This window comes from Papio anubis, chromosome 12, assembly GCF_008728515.1.
Source record: "Papio anubis isolate 15944 chromosome 12, Panubis1.0, whole genome shotgun sequence".
NCBI classification, from domain to species: Eukaryota; Metazoa; Chordata; class Mammalia; order Primates; family Cercopithecidae; genus Papio; species Papio anubis.
The window spans coordinates 91,277,000-91,291,577 of record NC_044987.1 but is presented as its reverse complement, the minus strand read 5'-3'; positions in this window follow the sequence as shown (position 1 = coordinate 91,291,577).

The window sequence follows — 14,578 nt, the reverse complement described above, 5'->3', positions numbered from 1 at the left end:
AGGCTCGTTTTATGGCCTATCATATGGTCTATCTTGGAAAAAGTTCCATGTACTATTGAATAGAATGTATATTCTGTGGTTGTTGGACGAAATGCTCTCTATATATCTGTTAAGTCCATTTGTTCCAAGGTATAGTTTAAATCCATTTTTTCTTTGTTGACTTTCTGTCTTGATGACCTGTCTAGTGCTGTCAGTGGAGTATTGAAGTCCCCCACTATTACTGTGTTGCTGTCTATCTCATTTCTTAGGTCCATTAGTGATTGTTTCATAAATTTGGAAGCTCCAGTGTTAGATGCATATATATTTAGGATTGTGATATTTTCCTGTTGGACAAGGCCTTTTACCATTATATAATGTCTCTCTTTGTCTCTTTTAACTGCTGTTGCTTTAAAGTTTGTTTTGTCTGGTGTAAGAATAGCTACCCCCTGCTCTCTTTTGGCATCCATTTGCATGAAATGCCTTTTTCCACCCCTTTACTGTAAGTTTATGTGAGTCTTTATGTGTTAGGTGAGTCTCCTGAAGGCAGCAGGTAATTGGTTGGTGAGTTCTTATCCATTCTGAGGTTCTGTATCTTTTAAGTGGAGCATTTAGGCCATTTAAACTCAACGTCAGTGTTGAAATGTTAGGTACTGTTGTATTCATTGTGCTCTTTGTTGCTGTGTACTTTGGTTTTTTGGTTTTTTGTTTTTGCTTCTTAATTTGTATTTTTTGTTTTATAGGTCCTGGGTGATTTATGCTTTAAAGAGGTTCTGTTTTGATGTATTTCTAGGATTTGTTTCAAGTTTTAGAACTCTTTTCAGCAGTTCTTGTAGTGGTGGCTTGGTAATGGCGAATTCTCTCAGCATTTGTTTGTCTGATAAAGACTGTTTCTTGGCTGATAATTATTTTGTTTGAGGAGGCTAAAGATAGGGCCCCTATCCCTTCTAGCTTGTAGGGTTTCTGCTGAGAAATCTGTTAATTTGATAGGTTTTTCTTTATAAGTTACCTGGTTCTTCTGTCTCACAGCTCTTAAAATTCTTTCCTTCGTCTTAACTTTGGATAACCTGATGGCAATGTACCTAGGCGATGATCATTTTGTGATGAATTTCTCAGGTATTCTTTGTGCTTCTTGTATTTGGATGTCTAGGTCTCTAGCAAAGCTGGGGAAGTTTTCCTTAATTATTCCTCCAAATATGTTTTCCAAGCTTTTAGAATTCTCTTCTTCCTCAGGAACACCAATTATTCTTAGATTTGGTCATTTAATGTAATTCCAGACTTCCTGGAGGCTCTGTTCACATTTTCTTATTCTTTTTTCTTTGTCTTTGTTTGGTTGGGTTAATTCTAAGGTCTGTTTTTGAGCTCTGAATTTCTTTCTTCTACTTGTTCAGTTCTATTGCTGAGACTTTCCAGAGCACTTCACATTTCTAAAAATGTGTCCAAAGTTTGCTGAATTTTTGATTGTTTTTCCTTTAAGCTATCTTTTTCCTTGAATATTTCTCCCTTCACTTCTTGTATCGTTTTTGGATTTCCTTGCACTGGGTGTTGCCTTTCTCTGGTGCCTCCCTGATTAGCTTAATAACTAACTTCCTGAATTCATTTTCAGGTAAATCAGGGATTTCTTCTTGGTTTGGATCCAGTTCTGGTGAGCTAGTGTGATTTTTGGGGGGTGTTAAAGAGCCTTGTTTTGTCATATTACCGGGGTTGGTTTTCTGGTTCCTTCTCATTTGGGTAGACTCTGTCAGAGGGAAGGTCTGGGGCTGAAGGCTGTTGTTCAGATTATTTTGTCCCATGGGGTGTTCCCTTGATGTAGTACTCTCCCCCTTTTCCTATGGATGTGGCTTCCTGTGGGCCGAACTGCAGTGATTGTTGTCTGTCTTCTGGGTCTAGCCACCCAGCAAGTCTAACCTGGTACTGGGAGTTGTCTGCACAGAGTCCTGTGACGTGAACCTTCTATGGGACTCTCAGCCGTGGATACCAGTGCCAGTTCCAGTAGAAGTGGCGGTGGGGGCAGGGTGCAATGGTCTCCTTGAGGGTTCTTAGCTTTGATGGTTTAATGCTCTATTTTTCTGCTGGTTGGCCTCCTGTCAGGAGGTGGTGCTTTCCAGAAAGCATCGGCTGTAGTAGTATGGAGAGGGACCAGCTGTGGGGGGGACTCCCAAGATTATATGCCCTTTGCCTTCGGCTACCAGGTTGGGTAGGGAAGGAGTATCAGGTGGGGGCAGGGCTAGGTGTGTCTGAGCTCAGGCTCTCTTGGGTGAGTCTTGCTGCAGCTGCTGTGGAGAATGGGGGTGAGATTCCCAGGTCACCAGAGTTGTGTACCTAGGAGGATTATGGCTTCCTCTGCTGAGTCATGCAGGTTGTCAGGGAAGTGGGGGAAAGCCAGCAGTCACAGGCCTCACCCAGCTCCCATGCAAACTGAAGGGCCGGTCTCACTCCCAACTAGAGACTTTTACAGCAATGGGACATTGCTGGGCCATCCAAGTGCATAGCCATGAACTCAACTCATTGAAAGAGTTGAGTATCCATACTTGCACAGTAAGTGCACAAGACAAGAGCTGCTATTAGTTGGGCAATAGGATGTATTGATTTCCAAATCATGCATTGATTAGAAATTTTAAAATCTGATCCATCACCACAAACAGTTGAGAAACACTACTTTAATTTAGTCTATGAAAATATCTGAGGAGTAATGCCATAAATAACCTGTTTACCTTTGTTAAATTCAATGTTTCCCAAACTTATTTAACCATGAGGTATTTTGGGGTGGGAAGGATTGCTACTAGCGTACCAAGGAAGTACTGTATCTCCAAATACGCTTTGAAGAAGACACTCTAAATGGTGAGAATGAGTAAGTGGGTAATCCCTTGGTCCAGAATCTCTAAACATTTTCCAAGCCACAGGTCCCACTTAGCTAGATCAGTCAGGGCCTTAGGTAACTACTTCATTTGGATTAACTGGAATAATTTAATGACTGCCCCTGATCACTTGGTACCTTGGAAGACCTTTTTTCCTGCTCCCAGGGGCCCAACTTTTACCCAGGGCGGGGCTGCAGGCACCACCAGCCCATTATCTCAAGCCTCCAGGTTTAATTAAATTACAAAATGGCACACCAGAAGCACAACAGCACAATAAGCCCAGGTAAGTTGGTCACTGAGGGAGAGATACTAAGTCCTTCATGCCACAAGGGGCCCATTTACTATAACTTAGCACTGGACCAGGGCACCTGGGATCCACGAGTGGAGTAACTTCTAATTCTTTCCCCTCAGTCCTCCATACATCATAAATAAATACTTGCACATTCTCATCTTAATTTTACTAGTTATTTGCTGCTGTGAGCACCAAGGCATATAAAACCTTTTTCTTTCCTTGTAGTAAGTGGCACGCGGGTAAATGCTTAACAACCAGCTCTCTGTGGACGGTAGCAGGGAGCCCCACTTCATAGTGTTTGCCAATTTCTGTGGTGTAAATACTCCTACCATGACCTGTTTCAAGCTGCCATCCTGACCCCACTGACTACCAATTTAAGAACTGATACACACAATCTACTCTCAGGAACCAGTGTCAGCCAGGCCAGCTTCAGCAAAATGTTGCTGTAAATTCTGACTCTCATCATAATATTATAGCCTGATTTGTTGAACCATACAATGTCTGAGCAGGAAAAGACCTCAGAGATAATCTAGTCTAAACTTCCCCATTTGAAGGATATGGGACAAGGCCCAGAGAAGTGCAGTGACTTGCCTAAGGCAACCCAGCAAGTTAATGGCAGATGGGACTCAAATCCAGACCTTCTGGCTCTTTCATTTACACTTCTCTTTAAACATATGGTCTTACTGATTCACAAAATAGTCACTCAAGAGTTATTGTATCCTTTTAATAGAAGGAGAAACTGAGAAAGGGTATTAAGAATTACCCAAAGCCACAGAGCTAATAAGTGTACTCACGTCTCTCTGACTTCCATTCCACTGAAACCTCTCCATTCCACCTTTTCTTGGGTGGATGCTACCACGAGACATGCTCTTCTACAACCTTGCAGCTGCTAAAGAGTTTTGACTAGCAAGTCATGGATGGGTGAATTGCTCTGTTGACTTCCAGTTTATTACCCATTAATTCTCTATCCTGAATATTACCTATAGCTGGTTTTAAAGATACATCTATTGGCCAGGCGCAGTGGCTCATGCTTGTAATTCCAGCACTTTGGGAGGCCGAGATGGGTGGATCACCAGGTCAGGAGATCGAGACCATCCTGGCTCACACGGTGAAACCCTGTCTCTACTAAAAATACAAAAAATTAGCCGGGCGTGGTGGCAGGTGCCTGTAGTCCCAGCTACTCAGGAGGCTGAGGCAAGAGAACGGCATGAACCCGGGAAGTGGAGCTTGAAGTGAGCAGATATCACACCATTGCACTCCAGCCTGGGCAACAGAGAGAGACTCGATCTCAAAAAAAAAAAAAAAAACAGATACATCTATGACTTATGTTAGCATACATGGTAGGCTGCTATAATAGAGAAACACCCAAATACAATGGCTTAAACAATACTGAAGTTTATTTCTTTCTTACCTGAAGTTCAAATAGAGAGCCTAGGTCTTTATGGTGGCTCAGTAATGCCAGGGGCCCAGGTGCCTTCTTTTCTGTTCCTCTGCTCAAAACATGGCTCAATATAAGGCTTTCATCTCATGGCCCAAAATGGCTGCTCCAACTCCTGCTATCATAGCCATGGGCCAAGCAGAGGAAAGGAGAAAGTGGAGGTAGAACAGGGTATGCTGCTTCTTTTTTTTAATTGCACTTTAAAAAGTTGCATGTATCATTTTTGTTCACACACCACCGGCAAGAAAAGTCACATCGTCACATATTTGCATGGGAGGCTGAGAAATGTGGCTTTTAGCTGAGCAGCTATCTCCTCGGCAAAAACTTGAGGGTTCTCCTGAAGGAAGAAGAGGAGAATGCAGACTGAGAAATGATTAGGAGTTTCTGCTATGATGTCTGAGATGCAGGAGATAGAGAAGGAATGAAGCTAGGAAAGAAGAAAGAAGGAAGATATGGAAAGTAAAGGGAGCTACACACACTGTCGGAGAGTCTAGTGCCAGGAGAAGAATTGCAATCAACCTTTGTCCTCTTCAAAGTCAAACACCTGAATCATCCTAAGAATCTGCACCGTTTAGGAAGTTTTTGATAACTTTTTAAAATTTATTTTGAATGAGATATTCAGAGGGTTTTTTGTTTTGCTTTGTGTTTTGGAGACAGTCTCCCTCTGTCGCCCAGGCTGGAGTGCAGTGGCGTGATGTCAGCTCACTGCAACCTCCACCTCCCATGAAGGGGGTTTTTAAATGTCCAAACATAAGTCCATGCTCTCTGATGTATTGTCAAATCCAGACTGTAAAGGATCATGCCCTGTGGTGACAATGATCAGGCAGGTGGTTCAGTGCTTGAACCTCAGTTTTATGGACTAAGTTGAAGTACAAATATAATTTTAGTGTTATTGTCCATTTCTCTTTTGGGGAGCAGCCACTGGGCTCTGGGTTTTAGGCCCACTTCCACCCCAACACCTGCTTCTAGCCACCTTCAGAAGGGCCATAACTTGGGCATTAGTAAAAGGCCTCATGAAACAAACCACATTAAGAGGCATACAACTTTCTCGAGTCTCGGCAATGGTCTGTTCTGTTCCTAATTACAGTGGCAGCACCTCTCAGGGCATCTGATTTCCTGCTTGGATGATGAGAACCTGCCCCCATTTGAGCTAAGCATAAGGAGTCAGGTGAGAGTTCACATGCCCTTCAGAGGAAGAAAGCAAACTCAAGATTCAGCATCTCTGGCAGGGGTTCCTTGGAGGTGTGCTTTGAATTGCTTAATCCTTTTAAACACTTTTGAGAGTGCATTACCTCCTGCTTATCTGTTCAAAACCTCAGTAAAGATGGCTGTCTCAGGCTGGTGGAGTGGACAGGTGGAATGCTGGAAATCTTTCCAGTGAAAATCTTTCAGGAGAGCCTATTCTTCAGTACCTCTATTTCCTCATCTGTAAAATGGGGGTAACAATACCAATTACAAAGGGTTATTAGGAGGATTGATGAAAAAGTGCTGCCAGGTGCCTACCAGGCACATGGTGAGGGCTCAGTAAGAGCTAGTTTCCTACCTCCATCCAGAAGGCAAAAGCCTTTGCCTGTAGCCTCAGAGAGGCTGCTCTGCCTCCAACTCAGAGCAGAGTAATAGGCAGCAGGAGCACTCCCTATGCCTTCCTGGGGAGTCTTGTCTCTTCAGTTCAATCCCACCAGAGTGCATTAAGTGCCTGCTGAGTGCAAGATTTTCCCCAGGAGACTAGAAGGAGGAGTCAGACACCATCTCTGCCTGAGCTGAGCATGTACACTACCAGCAGGAGGACCAGGACAAGAGCACACGTAAGTATAAAGCAAGGCAGACATTTGACACTCTGGTACTTGCCTCATTACCTCTGAAAGCCCCATCGCATAGCAGGGAGTTAGCAGGATGTGGTTCTCATAAACCCCAAAGTGGTGATTTCCATATTCAGTAACTTTGATTTTTTTTTTCCCCACTACCATTTATATTTTCTGTTTCAAGAGATAAAGCTCTTTGGAAAATTCTTGTGCATTCTCTTTCCCAGGCGTAGGGCTGCTTTGAACAGCCCAAGTTAATTGGAAATCTCTCCTAAAATCATGCTGCACTTTCTAAGGCCATTTAAAAATTCATGAACAGTATTCAGATTGCCCCCGTGAATCCAGCCATTGGGGTCTTCACACTATTTAAAGTCACAGCCTGGTCTCTAAGAGCCACATATCTAGTCCTATTATTAAAATGTCTATCTGCAAGTCACAAAAAAGACAAAGCTCTCAGACTGACAAAAGGCCTTCTCTTTGATTAAAAGCAAATCCTCCATTATGAGAAATGAAACTGCCTCCATAGATGGCACTAAACTTGACATCAAGGTACCTTCCTACCTGAGGAGTCCAGGGGAGGGCAAGGAGCCTCTGAAGATAACAGTATTTAGGGCTTCATTAGAGCACTAACCATGCAGGCAGGAACTCCACTTGCTTCCTAGGCTGCCTCTCTTGACCAAGTTACCAGGGCCAGAGTCTGACTCAGGGCCTGGTTTACAGTGGATGCTCAGTAAGTACTTATTAAATGAATGAATAAATGAAATAATAAAATATGACAAAAATTGGCATGAAAATGGGTGGTATCAAGACAAAACAGGTCATGAAAGTTCCCAGTGATCACAGCTCTATCACCCAATGACCTAAGAGACAGAATTCCCTAACTGTCAAACTATAATCACCATGTTTTCTAGTTTCGATATTTGCCGCATTGACATCTTGGGACCTTGATGAATCTTGGGGAACTGCCCTTCCCAGGGTCAGACAATTCTTAAGGATAGTGAAAAACTTAGGCTAGGTGTGGTGGCTCATGCACTTTGGGAGGCCAAGTTGGGCAGATCACGAGGTCAGGAGTTTGAGACCAGCCTGAACAACATGGTGAAACCCTGTCTCCACTAAAAATACAAAAATTAGCCAGATATGGTGGCATGTGCCTGTAATCCCAGCTACTCAGGGGGCTGAGGCAGGAGAATTGCTTGAACCAGGGAGGCGGAGGTTGCAGTGAGCCAAGATCGTACCACTGCACTCCAGCCTGGGTGACAGAGCCAGACTCTGAGACTCTGAGACTCCGTCTCAAAAACAAAACAAAACTAAACTAAACTCATCTACAAATGCACTTTTTGTATGCAAACACATCCATCAAGAGCCCATAGCCCAACCACCTCCTTTATAGAGTTTTCACATCAGGGCTAATACCTAACTGCCCTAATCGCCCCAGGGCCAGGTAACTAGAGACAGCCCCTGTTCCTCAGAGCACACTGAAATTACTCAAACTAACCAAGCCTAAACTTGCTTTTCCTGCCTTGCCTATTTCTTCCTGCAGAAACCACCATAAATGCCCTTGCCCATGTTTTCCCCTTGCTCCCTCTGCCTCTTGACCAACCCTAGTGCTTCCTTACGTGTCCCCAACCCGATAATGTGGCCTGTCCCCTCTTCTTGGGAGCCATGAGTAACAAACTCTCTTTGCAATAACCATCATCTCCTGATCTGTTGGCCTCATAATATCTGAATAATAATAAAATCTACATTTTAAAACACAAACAATAGACTTGGTCTTATAGACAGAAATGTTCCTACAGTAAGAAAGTAAAGGATAACAATGTATTCATTCATTCATTCATTCATTCATCTACAAGCATTTACTGAGCACCCACTGTAAGCCAACCACTCTGATAGGCTCTGAAGACACTGACCTATAGCCCTCTGATATGGTTTGGCTGTGTTCCCACCCAAATCTCACCTTGAATTGTGATTCCGATAATCCTTAGGTATCATGGGAGGGACCCAGCAGGAGGTAACTGAATCATGGGGCCAGGTTTTTCCTGTACTGTTCTCGTGATAGTGAAAAAGTCTCACGAGATGTGATGGTTTTGTAAGGGGTATTTCCCCTGTACATGCTCTCTTGCCTGCTGCCATGTAAGAAGTGCGTTTGCTCCTCCTTTGCCTTCCACTATGATTGTGAGGCCTCCCTAGCCATGTGGAACTGCGAGTCCATTAGACCTCTTTTTCTTTATAAATTACCCAGTCTCAGGTATTTCTTCATAGCAGTATGAAAATGGAATACAGCCTACAGTTACCCTGTACTGTGTTATATCTCTGTGCCTTCACTGGTGCTGTTTCCAGTGTCTTTCCTTCCACTCTCCTGCCTGGCTAACACCAAATCATCTTTCAAGCACAGCTCAAATGTTGCTTCCCCTGTTAAACCTTCCACCTGACTGCCTAAACTGGCAGACTTCCTGACTACACACTTCTTTATGCTTTTACTCTACCATCTGCATTCAGCAAGAGGGCTATGATGAGCCAGGCATGGTGCCAGGCACATGAATATGGAGATAAATTATAAAGAGTTCCTGGCCTCAAAGAGCTCATAGTCTGGGAAAGTATGTTGTACACAACTAATTTCAATAGAGTTTGCAGGCACCACAATTGTAGCACAGGTCTCCAGATGACCTTAGCTGACCCAGCTCTTCCCTCTCTTGCTTGCGTTTCTCAGGCAGGATGGACTGAGAATGCAACATCCTGAGATACGGAGAAAATGTCCAGAACAACCAGGGCTATGTCCTTATTCCTTCTAGAACTGGATATTCTGCAACACTGGTGCTCACGAGCCAAGTGACGCCCAGAGTACATAAACCCAGGCCAGGGCAGAGCAATTTTGAGGCCCCTCAGCTGTGGTGCAACATGGGGCACAGGCAGATGAGACTCCATCTACCCTGGGCAGCTTTCCTGAGCCCTGCTGGACCGGCTCACCGTGGATCCCAGGCTTCTGTTTATCCTTGCTGCCTATCTATGAGTAATAAATCGACATGGCCTAAAAATAAATTCAACAAGAAATAGAAAAGATAAAGAGCCCTATATCCATTTTCAAAATTTCATGTGTAGTCAAAAGTGGCTCCACAAAGAAAATGCAAGGTCCACATGGTGTTACAGGTCAGCACTACCAAAATTTCCAGAGCAGATTAATGCTAATCTCACACAAATAGTCTGGAGGATGAAAGAAATAGAGGAAACACTGCTGAAATTATTTTATGGGGCTAGTTTAAGTGTAATGATTTTAAATCATGTCACAGGCCCTTTGAAACTTCTTCCTTGAAAAGGTGAAGTCAGCTGGGGATGGTGGTATGTGCCTGTAGTCTGAGAAGTTCACTTGAGCCCAAGAGTTCAAGGTTAGCCTGGGAAATATAGTGAGAAAAAAAAGGTGAAGTCTCGGTGCCCTCCCCTGAAACCTGATGTGACTTCCTCAACAAACAAGATGCAGCAGAAGAGGCCCCATATGACTTCTCCCTAAGATTTGAAAAGGCTATGCAGCTTCTACCAGTTTCTCTTGGGATATTTGCTCTGGAAGTCTCTGGGAGCTCAATGACTTGGAAACTGCCTTGCTAAAGAAACCAAAAAAAAAAAAAAAAAAAAAAAAAAAAAAAAAAAAATAGAGATAGGAAGAGATACCTGTAAGTCTTAGCTTTCCAACTCCACCTGTTTGAGTCTTCCCAAATCAGGCAGCAGGCAAATGAGCAAGAAAGCCTTTCAAATGCTGCCCAGCCACTCTCTTGCTGCAAACACATGAGAGATCCCAATCAAGAGCCACTTAGTTGAGCCCTATCAATCCCCAGAGCCATGAGAGACAATAATAATAAATAATTGTTGTTGTTTTACACCACTCAGTTTGGGGTGTTTTTTTTATGTACAACAAATACCTAGAACAAACTTTTATGTAGCAAAAGATAACCAAAACTTAACCTTGTTATCCAGACTAGACAAAGACAGAATCAAAAGGAAAGTGACGGGCTAATCTCATTCATGAACATAGACACAAGAGTCCTAGACAAAATATAGGCAAGCTGAATCCAGCCATGTATAAACAAAGATAATGCATATAACCAAGTTGGGTTTATCCCAAGAATGTAATACTAGAAAATTGATTAATGAAGTCCATTCCATTTACAGATTAAAGGAGAAAAAATATGATCATTTCAGTAAACACGGGGAAAAGTTTTCAATAAAATGTAACATTAACTCATGGTTTTTTTTTAAAACAAAAGTCTTCTCAAACTAGGAATGAGAGGGAACTTCCACACCCGATCATGGGCAACCTCAAAAACAAAAGAAAGGAAAAACAAAAAACTACCGCAAACATCATTCTTTATGGTGAAATGTTGAAAATGTGCCTTCAAGACAAGGAATGGGACAAGAATGCTCACTATTAACATACCTATTCAACTTGGTACTGAAGGCATCAGTCAGAGAAGTACAACATGAGAAAGACTGGAAACTAAACAAAAGCTGTCATTATTTGTAGATGATTTAATTATTTACCTGGAAAACATGCCAAATGATGTATAAAAATGTTAGAATTGGAGAGTTTATCAAAATTCTATAGAAAAACAATATAAAAAGTCAATTGCATCTCTAAACACCACCAAGTTAGAATATGCAATTTTTAAAGACACCATTTACAACAGCAAGAAAAATATAAAAGAGATAAAAAGATAAAGCAAATCCGATAAAGTGTTAACATTGAGAAAATCTGGATGAAAAAACATCTTTGTACTACTTTTATAACTTTTCCTTCAGTCTGAAATATAAAAAGGCTTTTTTTTTTTTTTTTTTTTTTTCCTGAGATGGCGTTTCGCTCTTTTCACCCAGGCTGGGGTACAATGGCACCATCTCAGCTCACTGCAACCTCCGCCTCCTAGGTTCAAGCAATTGTCCTGCCTCAGCCTCCTGAGTAGCTGGGATTACAGTTGCTTGCCACCACACCCAGCTAATTTTTGTATTTTTAGTAGAGACAGGGTTTCGCCATGTTGGTCAGAATGGTCTTGAACTCCCGACCTCAGATGATCCACCCAGCTCAGCCCCTCGAAGTGCTGGGATTACAGGCATGAGCCCACTGCACCTGGCCCAGAAGTTTTAAGATGTAAGAACTTCTTGCTCATTTTTTAAAATGCCCTGAATTAGCCAGGTATGGTGGTGCATGCTTGTAGTCCCAGCCACTTGGGAGGCTGAGGTGGAGAATCTGGGAGGCAGAGGTTGCAGTGAGCCGAGATCATGCCCCTGCACTCCAGCCTGGGCAACAGAGCAAGACTCCATTTCAAAAAAGTAAATAAATAAAAATGTCCTGAAGAGAATAAAAAGACAAGCTTCAAATTGAAAATACGTTTACAATACATATAACCGACAAAAATTAGTGATATGGTTTGGCTCTGTGTCTCCATCCAAATTACTCCCCATGTGTTGAGGGAAGGATCTGGTGGGAGGTGATTGAATTGTGGGGGTGGTTTCCTCTGTGCTGTTCTCATGATAGTGAGTGAGTGCTCACAAGATCTGATGGTTTTATAAATGACAGCTTCCTCAGCTCTCTTTCCTCTCTCCTGCTGCCTTGTGAGGAAAGTGCTTGCTTCTCCTTCCCCTTCCACCATTACTGTAAGTTTTCTGAGGCCTCCTCCCGCTATGTGGAGCTGTGGGTCAATTAAACCTCTTTTGTTTATAAATTACCCAGGCTCAGGCAGTTCTTTGTAGCAGTGTGAAAATGAACGAATACAATTAGCATTCAGAAAATATAAAGAACTCCAAATCAATATGAAAAAGAAAACCCGAAAGAAAAACAGGCAAAGGGGTTGAACACATATTTCATAGCAGAAGAAGCACAAATGGTCCTTAAATTTATGAAAAGGTGCCTAAACCTGTAAATTATCAGTAAATGCAAATTAACATTCTAAGAAAATACCACCAGAAGGGCGAAAATTTACAAATTGGTCAATATCAAGATGGAGAGTTTGGAGAAGAATGTAAACTCTCATCCACTGCTTATGGGAATTAAAATTGGTACAGCCCTTTGGTAAACACTTTGGCATTATCATCAAGAGGAATCCATGCTTACACTAGACCCTATCAATTCCATTTACCCTAAAACACACACGTGTGCGTCGAAACAGGTACACACAAGAAAATTCACAGCAGCACTGTTAGTAAAGCCAGGAACAATCCAAATTCCCATCAGCAACAAAATGAATTAAAAAATTGTGGCATAATCACAAATTGGTAAGCCAGGTAGCAGTAAAATTGAATAAACCACATTTACATGAATCAACTTGGATAAATCACTAAAATATAATGTTAAAGAATCAAGTCACAAGAGAATAGATAATGCATTATTCCATCCTATAAAAACAGGAAATACTGAAACATGTACATATATAGATGATAAAGAAAAAAGAACAAGAAACCTCAAACAAAATGATAGCAATATTCTGTTTCATAAGCTTGGTGGTGAATACATAAGAATTTGAATACATAAGACTTTGTTTTCTCATTATTCTTTAAACTGCATAGACCTATACATAATATACTTTTTTTTTTTTTTTGAGATGGAGTCTCACTCTGTTGCCCAGGCTGGAGTGCAGGGGCACGATCTCTGCTCACTGCAAACTCTGCCTCCCGGGTTCACGCCATTCTCCTGCCTCAGCCTCCCGAGTAGTTGGGACTACAGGCGCCCGCCACCATGCCCGGCTAATTTTTTGTATTTTTAGTAGAGACGGGATTTCACCATGTTAGCCAGGATGGTCTCGATCTCCTAACCTCGTGATCTGCCCACCTCGGCCTCCCAAAGTACTGGGATTACAGGTGTGAGCTACATACATTTTTATGTATATGTTTCCTAATAAAAGTCTGTGAACATATAAAATACCTATGACACGTGCTCTTAGGGTTGGGAGTTGACCTCATTATCTATGGGTGGCACAGGTATCAGTAGGCGAGTCCTGTTATAGCCACCGTGGATTTCCTTGCTGCATGCCTTTGAGCAAGTTTCTTAACTTTTCCAAGCTGTGAAGTAGACAGCCACACCTACTTCATAGGGCAGTTAATGAGCATTAAATGAAGTCATTGCCATATAAAATACCTAACACACAGCGGGCTTTCGACAGGTGGTAGCTTTTTAAAAAGTGGTAACTCTAATAAAGTCACCAGGAACTTTTAAACACACTTTTATATGTTCTTTCCCTGATTACATTAATAACAACCAAGCAGCAGCTCTCCAAGAGAGTGCATGTAGGTCACAGTATTTTTGTTTTGGTGTAGGATCATTCTTATTTGTGGTGCCATGACTCCTACCAAGCCCTGCATCTCCTGCTTCCCAGGCACACCAGAGGTTTGCTCATTCATGAACATCGCTGCAGCTCTGCTGAAAGCAGCCCCCAACCTGTTATTTAGCCTTATTTTTAAAAAATACACACTGGGAGCTTGGATTTATCTCTCATTATGAAGAAATTATGGTAATGATCCTCTGTACTTAACATTCCGGAATACTTTTCTTTTTCAAAACAAAATTTAAAAATTCCTTGTACACTTGAAAATTAAACATATGCAGTCTAAGCTGAGGCCAGAGCCGCCCTGGACAGGTAAGGTCCTTGGTTGAATCTGACCCCAGAATACTGGGTTCAGGAAGGTCACAATGAGAGGCCAGCAGCACTTTTTACCTGCCTGACTCCCCTGTTATGCCATGTAAGCCCCTCAAAACCAGGAGTGTATCTTTTTTTTTTTTTGAGACAGAGTCTCACTCTGTCACCCAGGCTGGAGTGCAGTCGCCGGATCTCAGCTCACTGCAAGCTCCGCCTCCCGGGTTCACGCCATTCTCCTGCCTCAGCCTCCCGAGTAGCTGGGACTACAGGCACCCGCCACCTCGCCCAGCTAGTTTTTTGTATTTTTTTTAGTAGAGACGGGGTTTCACCGTGTTAGCCAGGATGGTCTCGATCTCCTGACCTCGTGATCTGCCCGTCTTGGCCTCCCAAAGTATTGGGATTACAGGCTTGAGCCACCGCCCCTGGCCCCAAGAGTGTATCTTATTCATTTATGTATCCCTTCATGCAGGCCTGGCATATAGTAGGTGCTCAATAAAAGTTTTCTGAACTGAAATTAATTGCCTAAGAAAAAATTTGAGGTTCAGTGCGGTGGCTCATGTAATCCCAGCACTTTGGGAGGCTGAGGATGGCGATTCACT